We start from the raw sequence: 20,463 nt of genomic DNA on the forward strand, positions 1-20,463 counted from the left end.
GATTCTTTTATATACATTATTGTTCCCCAGGGCTCTCTCCTAGGTTTTTTTTAAACACTCTTCCTGGAGCTCTCATCAGTTAGGTTTCAACTGCTACATGTACACTGCTGACTCCTAAACCTCTGTCTCTAAACCATGACTCTGTCCGCAACTCCAGACTCAAATTTGCCACGACTTATTTAGATTTCTTCTTGGGGATCCCATGGGCACCCCAAACTCAAAAGGCTTAAAATTAAACCAATTATCTTCATCTAGATAGACTCTAGCAGCTTTTGGGATCACACTGTATAAACAGCACCAGTCACCTAAGCCAGGACCTGCTCTCAATCTTCTCTCTCCCTCTCCCACGCTGTCTCCAAGACCAGACGCTTCCATCTCCTACTTCTAAAGTGTGCCTTCTTTTCCTCCTTTCTTCCAACTCTTCTTCCAACTCTTGCCAGTTCTCACCAGAATCACTGAAATAACTCTCTAGCTGGTGTCCCTGGCTTCCTATCCTGCCCCCCGTGGAGCCCATTCTCTGTACTGCCACCAAAGGATCTTTCTAAATATCAGAGGAGGATGAGCCTCAAGAGGGATTACAGTATAAAAATCCCGGAAGCACTATAATAGGCTTTTCCTTTTTGTTACATCTTTATTTAGAGTGGCTACAAAAGTGGACATAAATGAGACAAAGAAAAAGAGATGTCCTTTGATGTGACAAAAAGATATACTGTCAGGAACTGTGAAGAGTCTGAGATTTTTACCCTACTCACAAGCTTACAGTTAGCCTACCATGTTTTATGGATGCTGGCAAATGACACAAGACTCCTGGTCAGAGACAGAGGACTCAGCACACAGCATGAGCATCACGTTTGAGTCAATTCCCTTTGTCCCCAAGTCCCACGGGTGCAATACAAAACAGCCCACGTGGATGTTTCACATTTATTAGCTTTTGGACCTTCAGCTCAGGGAACCCAAATATTTCTGTAACAGGCTACAAGAAAATCTGCCCTTAGCCCTGAAGGGAGACACTATTTTTATTACGCTGGACAGTAAGCAAATCTGCCCTGTGATTCAGAGGAAAACATCATCTTCCAAGACTGTCCACTTTTTAAACACCCTTAAAAAGACATTTGGAACAAAGAGTAGTTAGCATCTTGAGAAACCCATGGAGAATTGTTTCCCAACAGATAGGCTTTGAATTCAAACCAGCCTCTTGGCACTTGCTATTTGTGTGACTTTTTACCCCTCTCTCAGGATTTCCTCACCTGAACTTGAGGAACTCATGTCTAACTCACAGCCATTTTACAACATCAGATAGAATCACAAGCGTGAAAGTGTTTTGTAAACAATACAGCAGATATAAACGTGGTTACTATTTATGCCTCTGGAACACAGTTTGTTGTTCATTATGGAAATGAAAGAGGAAAATAATTTAGAATTTTAGAATTAAAAAATTAAAGATCAATTAATAAAACAATTATGAAATACCTGAGTATGTTCTCGGTTAGGCTTAGGTGGCACAAGGTGAAGAGGAAGAAGGAGACACATTCCACGATCTCAAGAATCTCACAGTCTAGGGAGGAAACTGACACACAGAATGGTGTCTAAGATACGTTCAAATGACAGAATAGAAGCACAGAAGCATGGCCTGTGGTCATGACTGACTTACAGAGCTTTGGAGGGATCTAAGCGATCATTAAATACAATCATTTCACTTACCACTGAGCAGAGTCAGAATTAGGACCCATTCTTTCTGACTTTTAGTTTGGTAAAAAAAAAAAAACCCCGACAGAAATTTCTTATTCTAGATAGAGCTTTTACAAGACTGAGGCGGAAAATGTGGTTTGGCACCATGCATTTTTCTCTCCTCTGTAGTCTTACTTGAGAGGAAGTAAGACTTACTTTGTTTTCCAAGGATTTTGACAAATTTGTTCTTTGTCTAACTTCTTATTAGAAGTCCACATTTAAGACTGGATGTAATCAGCCACTAGGAAAACATACCAGGTAAGGAAAACCATAGCTCGCCCAGTCTTAGAAGTATAACATAGACTTTGCTCCAAGGTAAAATTGACCAATGTACAATAAGTTTGATTTTAATTCTACTTACTGATTTTGAAAATCTTTCAGTACCACACAATACCTAAATTTTTCATTAATCTCAAATTTGAGGTTGAGTTCGGAAAGAATAGATCTTTTTCAGTAAGTTCCACAGTAGCCCTGGCTCAAGAGCCTTAGATCTTAATGATACAAGTCTGAGTGTTTTGGGACAATATAGGAAAAAACAGGTCCATTCAATTTAAAGCCTGTCTTTGGACTCATTAAAGATTTCCAAACATATGTTTTATACTTCAAAGAGTGAAGATATCATATTTAAGGGTTTTGAGAAACTTTTTAAGTACATAGGGATGCTAACATACACAGTCTAATGCAATCTCTTAAAGGCAACACAAAAAATTCAACTTTAAGTTTTTAATGACCTAGTGAGTCGACTTTTTTGGTTTTATAATACACATGGGTTTCCTTAACAATCAAATATACACGAAGAGTTTTAATTTTGTGAAATCTTCTATGACACCAAGCATTTAAAAGCTTTACTTAACCCAGAAGGACCAAAATAAAATCGATAAATATGTGAATGCATACATCCATACTAAACAGCATTTAAAATTAGAATACCAATAATTTTCAATATCATTGAAACCAAGAACAATGGTATCACAGTCAATAGCATTCCTGAAGGTGAAAAAAGCCAATGTGGTTCATGATAAATTATGAGAATGGTAATTATGTAGATAAGAATAATGGCTTTAAATTCCCTAATGAATGATGAGTCAAGTCACTGACAAGAGCAATCAAAATATATTCCATATGTGATTAACAACACTTAAATTTGACATTGACAAATATTATTTAATTTATAAAACAGGAGAATCACAAGCATATGTAGTCTCTAAACCTGCAGGTTACAATAAATTGCGGAAAGAATGGGAATATCAGTCAGTACGCTGATTTGATTTTTGTCCTTGATGTTTTGCCTAGAACATGTGTATGTTTTAATGCTAAAATACCTTTCAGGTTAGAGATGGAAAGTGCAGGTCAAGATAAATGGCCTTTTTCTCTCCTACACACTTACACAAACACACACTCAATTAGACCAAAGAAATGACAATTCTTCACAGAATACTTCCTCACACATTGAAGAAACATACAAAAAGACATTCCACCAACATGAATGGACCATTGATTGCCTTCCCGTTAAATTTATGAAGCACCTATTATGTGCCAGCTAAGCACTGGGAATCAATAGAAATCAGATACTCATGGTTCTCCCTCACCAAGCTTACAGTCTAACAGACTCAGTAAAATGAATTCACATCATTACTCAGCTATAAGCAAAGCTATTCTATATAATAGAAACTTCAAAGCACTTAAAAGAAATTGAGTAGGATTTAATAGCATTACTATTGCAAACTATATTAATCATACAACTTGCAAGGAAACAAATTGCTTCACTCTCAGACTGATATGTTTAAATCTAATCTCAATTTATAATTAATATATTAGAATAAGAAAACATAAGAATTTCTAATGCATTAATAAAACTGACAACAAAATATTTTACCCAATAAACTGAGCTTGTGACATAAGACTCAGGTCACACCTCAGTAGAATAGAGTCACATACCTGAGCTATGACACCTTCTGGCATTAGTAAAACTGGTTTAGAAAATATATATATATATTAATAATATTAAGAAGTCAAACTCCCTAAATAGTAAGTTATTATGTCTTCAAACCTAAAGAGACCACTTTGGGAAGCTATTTAGGATTAGAGCAAAAAAATAAAATAAGAGATATTCACTTTAAGGTTGCAAGCCCAATAAATAAATGAGGAAAAGCATCTTTTTCCAAGTCCATCCTCCCACTTATTCATAATAACCACTTAAGTAGAACAAAAATTTAGACATCGTGGCCAAAATTTTGACACTTAAGCCCTAAAAGGAAGCAATTACTGTTGAAATTACAAAATGATTTGCAGAGCTGAAATTGACCTCGTATGCTAGAAAACATTCATGTATAATATAATGCCTTAGGTATGAAATAAACATTTCTTCAAACTGTAGGAAGTAAGCCAAACTTGCATTAATATGTGAAGAAAAGACAATCTCTGATTTATGCTTTCAGGGAAACATATGTTCTCTAAATAGCAGACCAGAAAACTAACCAAAACACTTATGAATTCTGTGCTCAGATTACAGAGCCTTTGAGAAAGGAGTTTAGAGTCCGTGGCTAGGTTTAGTCAGCTTACTACAGGGAGAAACCTGTGAGAGAGGGAAGGTTGGGACGTTTCTGCATGCATGGAACGAAATTCAGTGCATTTTTAGAAAAAGCTATCTAAAGCCTTGCAACTCAAACTGTACACCATGGGCCAACAGCGTTAGCTTCACCTGGTAGCTTGTTAGAAATGCCAAATCTCAGGCCCCACTCTAGAACCCGCCTTTTAGCAAAATTCCCCCAGATGATTTGTGTGCATACAGAAGTTTAAGAAACACTGGTGTAAAAGAATAAGGCATTATGGAACTATAAAGCCATTCCAAATATTTGGCATAAATTTAAATTTCTACATTCCAAGCACACCTCCTAAACCCTCCAAAATATCGCCAACTTCAAGGTAAGTTCAGCATCAACTGTACGAGTCATTAAGAAGAAAGAAAACTAAATACTGGGGTGAGATTGAACCACTCATCAGTATCAGTCAGCTCCTCTAGATGAGCCCTTTACTGGCAACCGCCCTGGCTCCAGATGCAGGCAGGATTGGAGGATTGTGGCCAGAGATGGCAGAAGGGCAGGCAAACACATATCTCCCTAACTAGCTGTCCTCACTTATCCCTCTGTCAACAGGGACACACTCATGGCCCTTAGCCTGCATATGGCCTGCAGATATGTCTGTTGGCCCACGTAGTATTTCAAATTTGAATTCATTACTATCATTTATAAATCTGGAACTCTCACATTAAAAAATCTGCATATCTAAGTTCACTTCTACAAATCAGAAAATCTGGCAACACCAGACCCACATTCTGGCATGGCAACAAGTGGAGCCAAGGCTCAGCTGTCCACTTAGATGTTGGCCAGAATCTCCACCACTCCCTATGGTTTCCCCAACATGGAAGCTAAGGCTGTCTGTCAGCTGCCATTTGTCATCTTCCATTTGGTCTGTTTCCTTCATTCACATTCCCACCCTGATCCCTATAGGTGTGTGAATTTGCAGCCCCTTTAAGAGGCTCTAGGAAGCATCATGTCATTGATCTCAAGTCACTCAGCCCATCTGACTTTATTCTTTCACATATGTAATTCAGGAAAAGGAGCTACTGTTCCTGTCACTCTCAGTGTGATCATAGATCTTGTGAGCTGGAATCAATCCACTGAAATACATACTACCTCACCTTAAATATATACTATAATATTTTTCTTCACAACTCATTTCAACTGAGACATTTTAACTATTTCTTTTCACAACTGTACGTCACAGTTATAAACAAGAATTAATAGCAGGAGCAGACACAGAACAAACATTGTTGAACAATTTCTCCAGATTCATTTCAAAACTTCAAGTCATATACTAAAATGGTAAATTCTATGACGGAAGGTGTCTTGGTCTTTTTTGTTTACTGAGATACCCCAAGCACCTAGAGAGAGCTCAATAAATACCTGTTGAATAAATGATTGAGCTTTCCCAAGGATTACATATTCTCAAAAATTCATACACAGATTTTGAGTGAATGTATTTAATTATCAACAGGTATATGAAGGTCATTCACTTCACAGCCTAGTACTATTTGGGTTGATCAGCCAAACTCTTTTATTTCAGCGACTATGAAAACCAGCAGTAGAGTAAAGACATGTAACCCTAACAAACCTAAGATCCATGGCCTATCACAACTTGTTTTACAACAAACAGTATCATGCAAACTATGCAAAATGGCTAAAATGAATGAGAAGATTTAGTCTGATTCAATTTTATGTCCCTACATCTATAGTCTTTAGTTATCATCATAACCATCATTAATATCATCCTCATTATCATCCTATAAAGCTGGACAACTTTTGGAACACTTACTGCTGTGCCAGGAAGTACGTGCTAGATGCCCCTTGCCCTCCTAACTAAAAGATGTGTCCTGCAGGATTATTATGCTTCCCATGCTACGATGCTTAGTAGGCCTGGACACAGGAAAAATTACATTTTTAATTGTCTTGAAAACTTGACTGAAAAAATACATTGCTGAGAAACTGAGGCACAGAGAAATAAAGTGATTTTCTCGTGGTTACATGGTTATTTATCAGTAGAGCTACAAAGGCATCTCTAGAGCTCTCTCCACTGCACCACATTGGTTTCATAACAGTCATGTTCAAAATATATCTGCTGACCAAAATGCAAGCCAATGAATTTCAAGCACTCAACAAATGATGTCATGAGCAAATATATCTTCAAATAGCAAAGTCTAAATTTTGACCCAATTCTGGTATATTTATAAACACACCAACAATCAATCTAAAAGGAGTTTGCAATAATGGGAAATATGTATCTTAGCAGGAAACTACTGTGATATAACATTTCAAAATGTTATATCTGAAAAAATGTTAAAGCTGAAAAAAATTAGGTTAGAAATTTTCCTTAAATTAAAGCTGTCCCAAACGGGGCCTCTGATCTATGGAGTATGAGATTTCAATGCCCTTTCGCTCTCCACTTGGCCTCTGGGTTGCATGACTGAAAGGCGAGCCATCCACCTCCCTTCACCTCACATACCATGAAAGAGACAAACCAAAGTCAGAGCTGTTTCACTCAATTCAACTCAACTTTCTGAAGAAAGTACAAACAAAAGCAGGACCATATGTCTGATGGCCATTCTAAGGAGGAAGTGACTGAACTCTCCAGCACCAACAAATCTGAGTATGCCCTTCACCTCACACCTGTAACAAGGTGAAACTAAACGAAGAAAGCAAATGTCACCATGATCAAGTTTTCCCACCTTACATGAATTTGGAACTGTCCACAAACTAATACAAATAAAAAAATATAAGCGTGTATGTTGTTTTCTTCAAGTGATCTGAATTGTCCATTTCTGAATTCTTGACTAATCTGAGCAGTCACAGATTCACCGTGTCGGTACATAAAGCTCTATTGTTTGAAGAGACTAAGTTTCAGGGCTGGAGAGGGTCTGCCTTCTAGAACAATACATTCTAACAAAGTCTCAATGTTCTATTACTAGGTTGAGTTTTGTGATTAAGGTTCTATGACTGCCTAACCCTTATTGAGTTGTCTGCCTTTGCTTACTCCAACCCATAAAGACAAAGAATAGGAAGCCAGGAAAAGCAGACTGCAATGAATAACACATCTTGCTTTTCTCATACAGGTGGTCTTTTTCATAATAGAGCAGGAGACAGCAAGCACATTTACTTCCTCCAATATTTAAGTACAATTCTCATTGGAATCTCCAAGGATGTTAAAAAAGAAAGAGGAAAAACTCAGCCAGAATCAAATAAAATCATGGCACAGTTTTTACATACAGATAATAATTTTGAATGATCAGGTTTTTAGTACCAGAAAGAATTTGTCTATCTCCTCATAGCCCAGGCCATTCTGGCCTGAAAACTTTAATTCCAAAGCAAAAATACGCTTTTCCAAAACTCTTCACTCATAGTGCCTACTATGCATACCTTCATAAATTTGCTTCTACAGAGCTGCATAATCTGCCAAACAAAGCCAAAGTGTTGTTCTGTGTTATCAAGCTCAACAGAAAACCCCATATGTGGCGACAGGAGGCCATAGGCAATTAACACCACAAATTGTAAGGTCTAGAATCTTTGCATGACCTTTAAAGGTCAACACAGTTGCCCATTTGCATGCATGCAATTATACAGTGACTAGTTCATAGCAGGAAAAAAAACCCACAAAAATATTTAGTAAAACAAACCTTGCATCCTCAAAAGCTACTTTGCACTCCCCAGGCTTTCTGTTTCCAGTTAGCTTTACATAGCACAGGAGATAAAAGAGCAAAGGAGACTTCTCTGGCTACTTGTCCCCATTTTGTCAAAAAGCACTAAATTCAACCTATCACCATAATTGCTAAGAACGCAACATTATCACATTATCCAACCTCTCTGTAAAGGATTTCCAAAATCTACTGTATAAAAAGAAGCAATATAAATATAAATTTAATTGAATAACTACATTTGTGCTATTGCTAGGGGAAAGGGAGCTGTACCTTCCCTAACTGGCCATTCAGGGGAAATCATAAAACAATTACGGCTACTATGGAGTAATTTAGGAGATTGAAGGAAGTGATTAAAAGGACTTTATCTAATATAAGCTCTGATTCCTTAGTTATATCTCATTACCCCACATGGATCACTGTGAACAGAATGGAATAGTCTCCTTACAGCTTATACATTCACTTTTCATCTGAGTCCTAAGTAACTTGAAAGTCTTTTATTTTCCAACGGTAATAATAATGATCAGCTGTCTAAATAGGCCAGATTTTCACTAATTCCAGTGACTAGTTGCCTATCATTGCAACACAGGATCAAATCCAACATGTACACGTGCTATACACATTGGAAGTGGGCGGGTTTGGGAAATCCAATATAAATTTGGAGTATAACATCAATATGTTTCTGAAAAATCTGTAGAGACCATTTGTAAACCAGAATAGTACGGTCTCATGTAACGCATGGTTTGTGTTTTGACTGCGGATGTGCATATTTAATAAAGACAGCATACAGAATAGTCAATGTGAAAAACGTGTTGAAATTCCCCATCATAGTGTCAATAAACACATGCCAAAGCGCCCCTACATAGAGGACAAAATTTATTTTTTTTTGCATTTGTAGCCTAACACATAAAAACATCTCCAAAAGAAAAACCAAAGGGAAAAATATACTGCATGTAACAGAGGCTCAAACAGTAAAACTCAATTATAAACGACCTTGTTAAACCATGGATACAGCTACAGTGTAGGTCAAATCAAGTAAAATAGTGAAAAACTGTGTACTTGAAAATATAGACATTTTTTAAAGTTGTTCTTACCCCCATTTAACACCAAACCAGTATTTTACATGGGAGTCATTAAAAGCATATATACATATGCATATATATGCATAGATATTGAGATTAAATAGATATTGCAGAGAAATGTACTTAAATACTACTTTTCTTCATGTTCCAATAAGTTTAACCATTCCTCTTAAAATTTCTGCTAAGAATAAACAGAAGACAAGAACTGTTAGTTTTATTTCATTGACAAGGACACTGAAGCACTGTGCTGAATGGAGTCAGATGTTCTAAAAATGACCCAATAAATCAGTGGTCAATGACAATCAAAAAACAAAAACTAACTTCTAGGTCTCTGTTTGCTAGGCCCACCTTTCCAGCTCCCCTCTTTCAGACTATGCTCCAGACGTAAACTAAAACCGTTCTCTAAAAAGACTCATGGTAACTCACTGTGAAATTATTCCTCCTCTTCCAATGGTATGGGTCAATACGCTCCCCGTAATTCAAAATAAAGTTAACCAAGGAATTTTCAAACAAAATGGCAAATGCACCATACGACACGGTATTAAAAAATCAATGGTTCATAAACAAGACATATCATGTGAAATCCTGTGCAAGTGTGTGCACCAGATATGAGGCTGATTCAGCTGGTTTGCCGTCATCTCTAGCAGCAGCCTGTGTTAATGCGGTTCCTGTCTGTGTTGATGGAGCCCTACTAATAACAGGTTGATGAATTGCATTTGTAAATGTCAGGCATAGATCAAAGGGGACTAGGCTGGATGCTTATTTTACTTCAACTTATGGTTTTTCACCAAGAAAACAAAACTGTACTGCACAGTAAAGTTCCTTATTTTTACTTGAATCTTCAATGAACAAAACAGCTGCAGAATAATGCGACCTAATGAGGCATCCCTAATAAAATGCTGCAGAAGTGAAAGCAGGGGCACTGGACTGTTTGCACTCTGCTTGTTTCATCTTTTCAAAGATATTAGAAATAACTGATGACACTTTGGAACATTCCTAGTTTGGGACATGCATTAGAGAGACAAATGTTCATCAGCCTGCAGCCACAGCTGAACTTGGGCAGAATCTGACAGTGTCTCTTATTAGGGGCCATGATGAGAAACACCTGGAAAAACGCTGGAGCGGCACATCTTACCCCACCTGCACAGGGTAATCCATGACCTGCAGTTAGTGATAAATCAACCCTAAAATGCACTTTCAACATTTCAATATTCAAAACCACATTGTAAAAGGATCATCATTAAAATACTATATTGAAGATACTGGATCCAGGACCACTAAAATTTTCTGATAATACACAAAACAATTTTTATAAAATCTCCTCTCACCCCCTAAGTTTCATCACTTGATAAATTTTTAAAAAGGAAAAGTGGCCATGTCTAAAAGCAGATCTTTTTACAGCTGTGTCATCATGCTTTATAACTTGGTGGTTAGTAAATAACACAGTCTCTAAGCAATATGTATCTTTTTTGACATAGATCCATGGGCATCTCAATGAATCTTCATTCTCCAACTCTTCTCTGTTAAAATAGCTAATATTTTTCAGATTCAAAATCACACATGGTCAGAAAGCTTAGATTCCCCTCTAGAACAACTTGTAGCATTATAGGTGTGTGCTTTAATGTCAACATTTTTGTGTTCTTCTTTAAGAGACATACATCATAGCACTATATATAAATATGTAAGCTCAAGCATCATAAACTACTAAACTTTGTTAAAAGAAAAGAATCAAGATTTTAGTCTCAAAAAATGCCTCATTGAATAAAGCAACACACTAAAACTGTGTTCTGCCTGAGTCACCAAGCCTAAGCACTCAGTTAGTGGTGACACTGCTCTCATAGTATATCTATACATAATACAACCGAATTTTTTTCATTGAAAATTAAGGAAATGAAAATAAAAGAAGCCCCAGTATGGTTACTGACGGCCTTTCAATGGCTACTTACAGCTTTAAAAATTAGGACTCTAAAAAGAGGTCATTGTGCAAACAATTGGCTCAAGAGGAGCTCCAGAACAGAATAAAGTAGGAAAAGAGAAAAGTTAAATGTGCCTGAACATTTTTAAGGATATTAGGTGCCAATTTTGAAACCATAAAAGATTCACCAGCCTGAGATACATGTACAAACCTGGGAAGGCTGGAGGAAATACAAATATTCTCAATGCTCTCGTTTTTAAAGGCTTAGAAGTGCTTTTAACCTGCTTTGCTGGTTATTGCCATTTAGCACTTTACACAGAAATCTTAAATTAATTACTCATTTTTCTTAACTTATATTGCCTAAGAGAGCAGTTTTAAAGTGGTAATTGATAACAGCCTGAATGTTGGCGTCTAAAACAATTTAGTTGGGAAGACGGGAACCAGATATTTATCCAGTCAAGAGTCACTGAAATTCCTCCTGTCCTGGGTGAAGGCCCCTTATACATTGACTGCTTTGGGGCTACTTTTCAGAGTAAAGGTGGCATAAACGTTTGTTCGCTTTTGGTGTTTCAAGAACGATTTTTGAAAAATTCAACAGAGGATTTAACACTCGGAAAAGGAAGATATTTTCTTTTCTGTCTTACTGCCACGAGACAAACTCACCCAGCACAGAGTGAAGAGAGGCCAGCTAGCCATTGTAGTAACTACACATTTGATTCGAAAGCTTCAGGCAATTGTTAACACTCGGTCAGGAAGTGGAATACAGAATAGGAACGCGTCGCGTCTACCGCGGACGCTGCAAGCGCCGGCAGTCCGTCCTTTTCAAGTGGAAACTACATAGTTCTAGGAGAAATAGGGCGACGGATCTCAAACTTTCCTTTGCAAAGGCAGTTTCTGGAAATAACATGTTCACCACTGACAAGTGAAGATCAGCAGCCTTAAGAAAACATCTCTTGGTGGGAACCTGGCCTTTTGGAACAGAAGGGGGAAGGGAGAGCAAAGGAGTGGGGCAGATAAACCATGTACTATTAGCAACATTTGGGAGACATCTATCCGGAAGGAAATCAAATCATTAGTTTCTCGAAGCTGTTCTTTTTTCTGAACGCTGTTCATAAAATGATCCTTTTCCTAAAGCTCTCCTGTAGTATCCTGTGCTAAAGCTTTATTTCGTTCAGTAACAAAGCGTCCATTCCCAAATCTAAATAAACCTTTAAACAGATGAGGCTCCAAACTTATCAAGACGATTCTTTAGGAAAACAGAGGTGGAGAAATCAGCAGCCTCACTGAAACGCCCACCCTCTGCAGACAGGCCCGAGAACTAACTAATCAGAAGTGGACAGAAAGTAGGGATTTCAGAAAGGCGACTTGACACATCCCATTGATCCTGCCTTGAACTCGACCCCCAACTCCTTATTAGGAGTCCAACATGGTTGCCAACCGGGATTGGTTTGGTTAAGGGATCGAATTAAAACCCACTGCGATCCTCGGCGGGATCGCTCGCTGTGTCAGGAGAAACGGGGCAGAGAGGAGAGGGAAGGAGCCGCTCTCGGAGGCACCTCTGTGTGCTTGGGTCCCCTCTCGGCATCCTCTACCTCCACCCCTACCCTGGCCGCCCAGCTAGCATCTGCTCTCACCTCTCACCTCCCCAGGGCGAGCTCCTACAGCCCCCGACCCTCGGGGAGGGGAGGGCTTCCGGGCCCCGGTCGTCCAGCTGCCGCCCGAGTGCCCGGCGCCGGCGGGCGGCCGGGGGCGCGGCTCGCGCCTACCTACCTGCAGCCCGGCTTCCTGGTGGCGGCAACACCTAGCGATGCTCCTGCAGCTTCCGCGGGCCTACGCCAGGCTTATCGCTCTTGCATCGCTTCCCGGATGCCAATCCGCCGTCACCGTTCAGGGGCATAGGGAACCCAAGTGTGGTGTGCGCTCGTGGAGGGCGTGTGAGTGTGGCCCTGAGCGTGCGTGTGTGTGTGTGTGCGCGCGCGCGTGTTTCCTCCTCCGATGGCAAAGAGCGTTCAGGAATCTCTTGACATCCGACCTGGAATCCCGTTAAAGCGGGCGGCAGGTGGAGTGAGCGAGCCTCGTCTGGTTCCCCCTCTTGATTCCACGGTGTCAAAGTAATCAAAAGACTTGTTTACTGAGGAAAAGCCCAGGTCCCGCAGCCCCGCCAGCGCCCGCGGTCCTCGCCGGATCCGCGCGGGGCGCTCGGCTCCCCCGACTGCGAGGCTCAAAGCGGTCCTGCAGCAATCACCGCTCGGATTCCGGCTCTGATTTGTTGGCTTTTAACGCCGAGTGAAGACTTTTCCTCTGGCCTCGCGTTGGCTCTCCCTCTCACGCACACACACACATCCTCCGTCCCCTTCTCCGCGCTCCCTTTTGCTCTCCGGGGAAAGGCAATCGCACCGAACGGTTCACCTTCAGGAGAGCAGCCTCAGCCGTGTACTTCTCCAGTCCCCGGTTCTGGCAGGTCCCGGGTCTCCAACGTCGGGGAGCTGCTGGAGAGGTTCGGGGCGGGAAGGACGAGGCGCTGAGCTCGGCGTCCTCCACCCGCGAGACGCCCGGGTTCCTGGGTCCAGGTGCCCCTGCTCCCGCTGTACGCAGACAGGTCCCAGCCGATGGCCTCTCGGAGACTTCGCGCGGAGTCCACTTAGCAGCAACTCCTGTCCAGCTGCAGCCCCGAAATCCCGCCTCCAAGTGCTGCGGGCGCAGCCCCACGCAGCCCCACCGCTGCCCCTCTAGGCATCGTGGGCTGGAAAGAAGGGAAATCGGCCTCCGTCCCCCTGTCCCTAGTACTCTGGCACCGTCACCACCGAGAAGGTGCGAGTTCCAACATCAAACACGAGCGAGCAGGTGTTGCCTGTGTCACTTCGCTGAAGGCGGGAGGGAGAGGGAAGGGGCGGAGGAGGGGGCCGAGGAAACAAACCCAGATCACCAGAAGAAAAAGAAGTAAGCGGTTTAGTAATCAAAGCCTCCTCTCCGCCTCCCGCTCCAGGCGCTGTCCTGTCAAAGAGACGCTGATGGTGTCTTTCAGAAAGTCACCTTACACCTTAAAGGGCAGAGCCCCCTGTTCCACCCAGACCCCTTATTCCATTCCACTCGGCCTGCCTGTCCAGGGAGTACGGAGTGACTGGCCCCCAGCAGAGTGCAAGGAGAACGCAGAGAGGGAATACGTCCCGACACTCCAGGTTGAGTTAAGCAGTAAAATGGGACAGCAGAGCCAGGCGGCGTTGCCTCCCTCCGTCTCTCTCGCAACAGCCAGTTCTGTTAGCAGCCGCGGCTGCCGCTGAGAGCAAACTGCGGTCCTGCGGATACAGAAAGAGACGACGGAAGATGAGAGGGCGGCAATTGGTCTAAAAGCTGGACTGTGTCTCCCTCTAGAGGGAGAACTGGGTTAGAAAGCTTTCCTGGATGTAACTAGGTCTTCAATTTCTCCACAAAGAAAAGGAAAACAATATCTGGTTTCAGAGAATTTTACATTTTTACAAATTCCAACCTCTAATGGATTTAGAGAGAGGGTTGGCACTGCAGCCCTATGTAAGCAGAGTCCTTGCTAAAAGCACCTCATGATATTTACAGAAATTTAATAGCAAGACCCTAGAAGGTCGTGTCCTTACAGGTTTGGTCAAATTGGGTGTTGGTTTCAGCTGTATGTATATGAGCCCAAATGAAAGGTCTTCTGAGGCTCACTTTGATCAAGTTTGGGGATAAGCAAAACTTTAATCTAGTAATTAGATGATTATGATAAAATGAATAAGTAGTAATAATGGATTTAGAAAAAGCAAAGAAAATCTGAAACAAAGAAATAGGATCCTGATCCAGGAAATCTTACAAGTCCCTTACAACCAGGGATATCGCTAAGATCTTATTTTGGAGCCAATATTCACATCTTTTATTCAACTAGACTAATAATTGTCAAGGTGACTAAATTCCTTCCAGCCCTAAAGTTTTGTGCTTTTATAGCTCTGTTTCACAGAAACCATTGACAAACTAGGTATCGATGTTCTCTCCACCAGCTATAAAATAAAAGTAGTACTAGTTACCGTAATCACAAAGAAATACTGAATGCATGTTTCGCTTGTTAGTGATTTTATCTTAACGTGCTTTGTAACTCAACCATATTTTGTATCTAAAAGGCATCAAGTAATTGAACTAGGTTGGAGTGGTTGTTTTAACAAAAGATAATGCCACAGATTTTATAATGTTTTGTTACTCCAGTCAAGTTCAAGCTGGGTCCCATCTGTAACTTTAATATTTAGATTTTGTGAACTTACTATTTGAAGGTTTGTTTTCAAAATGTTTCTGTATGTTTAAAAATTATAAAATATGTCTTAAAGTTAAGATTAAACTCCTTTCCATTCGCCATTTACTCTGAATTTTTGGAGCAGTTCTATTTTAATTTGATAATCTAACTTAGAATAGGCTTAAAGAAAAGAATTTACAAGAAAATAATTTAGACTAATTGAAGCCATTTTAAAAAGGAGCCCAAACTAGAGTGTGTAGATTTTCCTATTTTAGCGAATTGTATTGCAGCAGATTTGAATCAGTCTAGCACTTGGCAATCATTTGAGGTACACTCCAAGATTCGCTTTCAAAAGATTCATGTCGTGTGATCAAAGATTTTTATTTCCCTTCACCTACCTAGCAACCTATTCCCCCAGGGAGCAAAGTTTACATTTTAAAATACCTGGCACTGTTTCCTTGCAAACCTTACAGTAATTGTCTGTCTGCTACATTAAGGAGTGGGATGGAATCCAAGCAGGAATGACACTGGACACCTGGGCTCTCTGATGGGAGGAAGAGCCATTTACAAAATCACTTTAGAGCGTTGGCCTTCCTTTCCCACAAGAAATACAAGGCGTGCATTATAATCTTTCTAGTTTCTGACTCATTAGCTCTCTGCGGTTGTAGGAAACTCTATAATTTTATCATATTGTTAAAACTTTATTTTTATTGTTAAAATGTGTGTGACATTTTCATCTTTATTTTCCTAGTTAAAACCACTATGCTTCTACAAAAATGTGAAAAAAGGTGAAGAGAACAAGTGTAAAAATTAATTACAAAGTACAATAGAATTTCTTACCTAACGTCATAGGATACTGAAATTCTGTAATAACCTTTGTATTTTTTGTAAATATCCAAATAATTTCTAATGATTTTCAGACCAAGATATTTCTATTTCCAGCACCTCCTAGACTTTAAAACCAAATCTTTTGTTTTCCCTCCAAAACAAAACCGTAAATGTCTCCCTTGTTTAATAGAACTCTTGATGTGATACTTCTTGTTGTCTGTTTGTTTAAACTGCCCGCCTCCTCTGTCGTAGATAGTAAAAAATAATTGCTTGGCATGCTGAACTCCACTGATTGTAACTCCATGTGTAGCTCTCAGTGTTCTGAGGGCTTACTAAAATGTAACTTAGTGACACTTGAAGCTTTCTGCTAGAGGCTTTATATCTTCTCTCAAATCCTTGTCTCAGGTCCTCACAACATCCCATGAAGCAGATAATATAACCTCATTTTACATATGAAAAACATTGAGATTGAATGTCACTGTCATTAAGGGGCAGAGCTGGGATTCAAACCAGATCTATCTGAATCCTAAATTGTTTTTTGTTTGGTTTGGTTTTGGCTTTTTTTTTTTTCTATCCTCTCCAGCACCACCACTAAAACATGCCATCTCCTATATTCCAGGGAAATAAAAATCATTTGGACCTGGATGTAGAAAAGCCTTAGCCAGGGAACTTGGGTCCATTAATAAGAATAGAAAGAAGTTCTGAGTGGGAAAGAAGGAGAAGAAAAATTAGCATGAGCTCCCCTCAGCACTCTGCCAGGGTCTAGGGTATTAATGCAAATGAACAAAAAATTCTGATTCCTGGGGCATATGAAGAGGAGCGCCGCACAGAAGCCACTCATTCCGCTTGTCTCCTCTTGTTTTGTTTCTTTAAGGCTAACCACCTTATTTCTATCTTTTTCAAGAATGCCTCTCCCACTCACCTTTTCAGTGTTTTCATTTAATTAGGTGAACAGAAGGAAGCACGGAATCCATTCCAGATAACCCAACTGGCACGTGTATGTTATTAACTTCTAGAATCCTCTTCGCCTAGCATAGTACCTAATGCACAACAAATACTCTATAAATACTTTGTGGTCAGTAATCAGGAAACCAAACAGTTTAAGTGAGCAGACAGATGCCATGGGAATAAATCAAGAGAACTACTCCCCAGAGTGGTGTGAGAAAGAACTGAGGCAGGAAAACTATCCGATAGGTAGTAGGTAGGCAAATGGAACAAACCACGCCAGAACTTAGTGACTTAAAAGACATTCATTTAGTTCACATTTCTGTGGATTGGCGGTTTGGGTTGAACCCACGTAGGCTCGCTGGCCAGTTCCTCTGGACTCAGCTGAGCCTACTCATGTATCTGTGGTCAGCTGGCAATGCAGGGCCTCACTCAAAACCTGACAATTGGCTGTCTGTAGGCTGGAGTGTTGGGAGTCACTAGGCCACATGTCTCTTGTTATCTAACAGACTAGCCCAACTGTTTAACATAGTGGCAATCACATCTTCCAAGAGTAGCAGTAGCAGAAGCCTCAATACCCAAGCTCTTTCCAGTCCCTGCTTGCATCATGCTTGCCACAGCATCCTTGGCTAAGCCGTTCATCAGGCCAGCGCACACTCAAAGGATGAAGAACGACTCCATCTCTTAATGCTTACAGCTACGAAAACACATTCAAGAACTTGGTACAGGGTTGGCCCGGTGGTGTACTCGTTAAGTTTGTTCTCCTCATTTCAGCAGCCCACGGTTTGCAGTTCAGATCCTGGGAGCAGACCTCATTAAGCCATGCTGTGGCAGCATCCTACATACAAAATAGAGGGAGACTGGCATAGATGTTAGCTCAAGGACAATCTTCCTAAAAAAAAAAAAAAACAGAACTTGATAGAAAGGAAGAATTTGTTTTCATTTTTGCAATCTAGTAAAATAGCTCTCCCAGAAGGCTAACATTTTATGTAGTAGCTTAATCCACCAGGTGTCTTGTGGCCTGACCTGTGGAAAGCAGAGTATTTCCATTATAGAGTAAAGGACACCTATCTTGGGTAAGAACAAGAAGTTTTTCCAGATTATGAAGTCTCTGGATTTGCCCCTGTTATCAGTTTAAAAGATATAGTCTGTCCAGTAGCTTTCACTAATGTAATGGAACATGTCTCTATAATTCTTTGTCTCACTAGAAAGTGCAAATTTTCCAAGATTTATTATATTTTCCACTTTAGCCATTGGATTAATCCCAAGGCTTTAATTTACAATTCAGATCTATCAACAGCATTTAAAAAATCTGACTTGTTAAGGTAGAAATCACTAGCAACTTTTACATGGCAGTGATTATGTCACCTTTGGTGCATGGACCTGACATCATCTATTTTGGTTACTCAGAGACGTTAGTTGTTTACTTCCTGATTTTTTTACCGTATTCCAAATTGTCGAGATGAATAATACCTGTTTTAACGGCATCACAAATGGACTGGGTTGAAACCCTTGGCCGCACCACACCGCATCTGTAAACAATCTCTACCTAGTTAACGCCAACTCGTTCATTAAGGCTCAGGACAAGGGTCATGACCTCTATGACATCATCCACAATTCCCTTAATCTACTGAATTAACTCTTCCTCCCGTGTGCTGCCAAACACCTGATACTTCCCTCCATCTTAATACTTATCACAGTGTGTTGTAATTGACCCATTTTTATAGATTATACCACATTAGACTGTATACCTTTCGAAAGTGTACATCTCTCTTTTGCCTAGTAAAGCTGTGGACATGGATGGGTGGATGAGTAACCAATGTATCTCTGTTCACAAGATTGTGGAACAATGTCTGGTCATGTTTATTTTAATATCTAATAATAATGACTTGATGCTTCTATCCTGCTAATCACAGGAATTACATTCATCTAGATATTAGATTCCCAAGTGGCTTCTGGCAATTTTGAAGAATGCTGACATGGGCTATAAAATTCGCCTTCTTCATTGCTGTGCGCACACACACACACACACACACACACACACGAAAAAAGGAGCTCAAATGCACTCCTTAAGGTCTATCTTGTCCTGCTGACCTCCAGAGTCCCACCTGCTTGTTTCTATTTCCTACCTTCAGCTGCTTCCAGGCACATTTCAGCACTAAGCCCCATTTTAGAATAGTAACTGAAATCCGGTTTGATCCAACAGCTGAACCACAGTGGTTCCTAGGGTACAGGGGAAGTTACACTTCTCCACAATGTTATACTCAGTCAAAGATCCAACGAAAAATAGCCCAGGACTCCAGAAACTGCAGCTTTTCATGATCGACTCATGATTTAAGTTACGAGCACATAGCCTTTTTCCCCAAGGTGTGCCCACGTGGCCAGAGAAGCCAGGTAAGGAAAAGACCCAGCATCAGCTTCATGCTGAAACCAGTGTGAGCCCCTTTTTGAGACAACTTAGATTCTGGTGTTGAGCCCAAGTCTCTAGTGTCTAGACATCTTCATCCTTGTGAACATGGAGGTTGGCCACAGGTAGGGATGGGGGGAGACAGGCAATCTTGGTCTCACTCCTTGGCTGTATGCTTGCAGAGACCAGAGAGAAAAAGAAAAAGAGTCCTTGAGAGAATCTAACATTTGTTTCCCGGTAGTTTTGGGGCAAACGGCAAATTAGAGAGAAGTACCTGCTTTTTGTCTGAAAAATTCTAAAGATGGGAGGCTGGCTGAAAGGACCAAGAACATGAGTCCAAAAAAGATGGATCATCTGATAGCCCAGAGGCAAATCTATCATTCCACGTGCCAAAGACATGTTAGTTCCATGAACCAAGCAGGCATCACACAAGATAGTGGCCACAGACATCAAGGTAATGGGAGAAAAATAGAACTATTTCTTGATTGCATTTAACAGTTTGTACCCATTTATTAATGGGATGAACATTAAGTTCTATGAATATTGGCCTTTTGGACATTTCAGTTCTGCAGTATAAGGCAGCAAAAAACTATTCACAGAACACCACTTTCTAGTAGAAAGAAGCTACTCACATCATGGTAGGCTGAGATCTCATGATTTCTAGAACTAGGTAGGCAGCAAGTAAGTAGCTATAGAATCATTATAAACAGCTAGCATGGGGCTAGGACTGGGCAGAGACTGACAAACTCCAGATCTACGAGAAATTAATGTCCATATAATGAATATACCAGCCTCAGCAGTATAGATTAGAGGGCAGAGTCATCAGGATTGAGGATGTTGTCTTACTAACCACTCCCTTCCTCCATCAGAAATTAAAATTTCCATTGGCTTGTGGTAGGAAGTCCAGGGCCTTTAACAACTTTGCCTCATTTAATTCATAGGCTGTCTTTGTTCGTAAGATTTTCAGAACAGTTCCCCAGAGTTGGTCCCTCTTCAGTCTCCACTGGAAGTGGGATACACAGCCTCCTACCAATACTCCCAGCTCTGGATTAGCTGTCCCTTGACTTTCTCGTGCTT

General features: G+C 40.5%; 1 protein-coding gene across 2 annotated transcripts in view; it reads right to left on the minus strand.

The window, feature by feature from the left end:
- TAFA2 (TAFA chemokine like family member 2) overlaps positions 1–14,318 on the minus strand; it is a 417,458-nt gene extending 403,140 nt beyond the window's left edge. The window contains exon 1 of one of the 2 annotated variants that reach the window (XM_005611359.4): positions 12,743–14,318. The gene's annotated coding sequence lies outside the window, so the exon portion shown is untranslated. The remainder of the gene's footprint in view (positions 1–12,742) is intronic. The other variant, XM_070271829.1, reaches the window with a different exon arrangement.
- Between the last annotated feature and the right edge of the window lie 6,145 nt (positions 14,319–20,463).

This window comes from Equus caballus, chromosome 6 (assembly GCF_041296265.1).
Source record: "Equus caballus isolate H_3958 breed thoroughbred chromosome 6, TB-T2T, whole genome shotgun sequence".
NCBI lineage: Eukaryota > Metazoa > Chordata > Mammalia > Perissodactyla > Equidae > Equus > Equus caballus.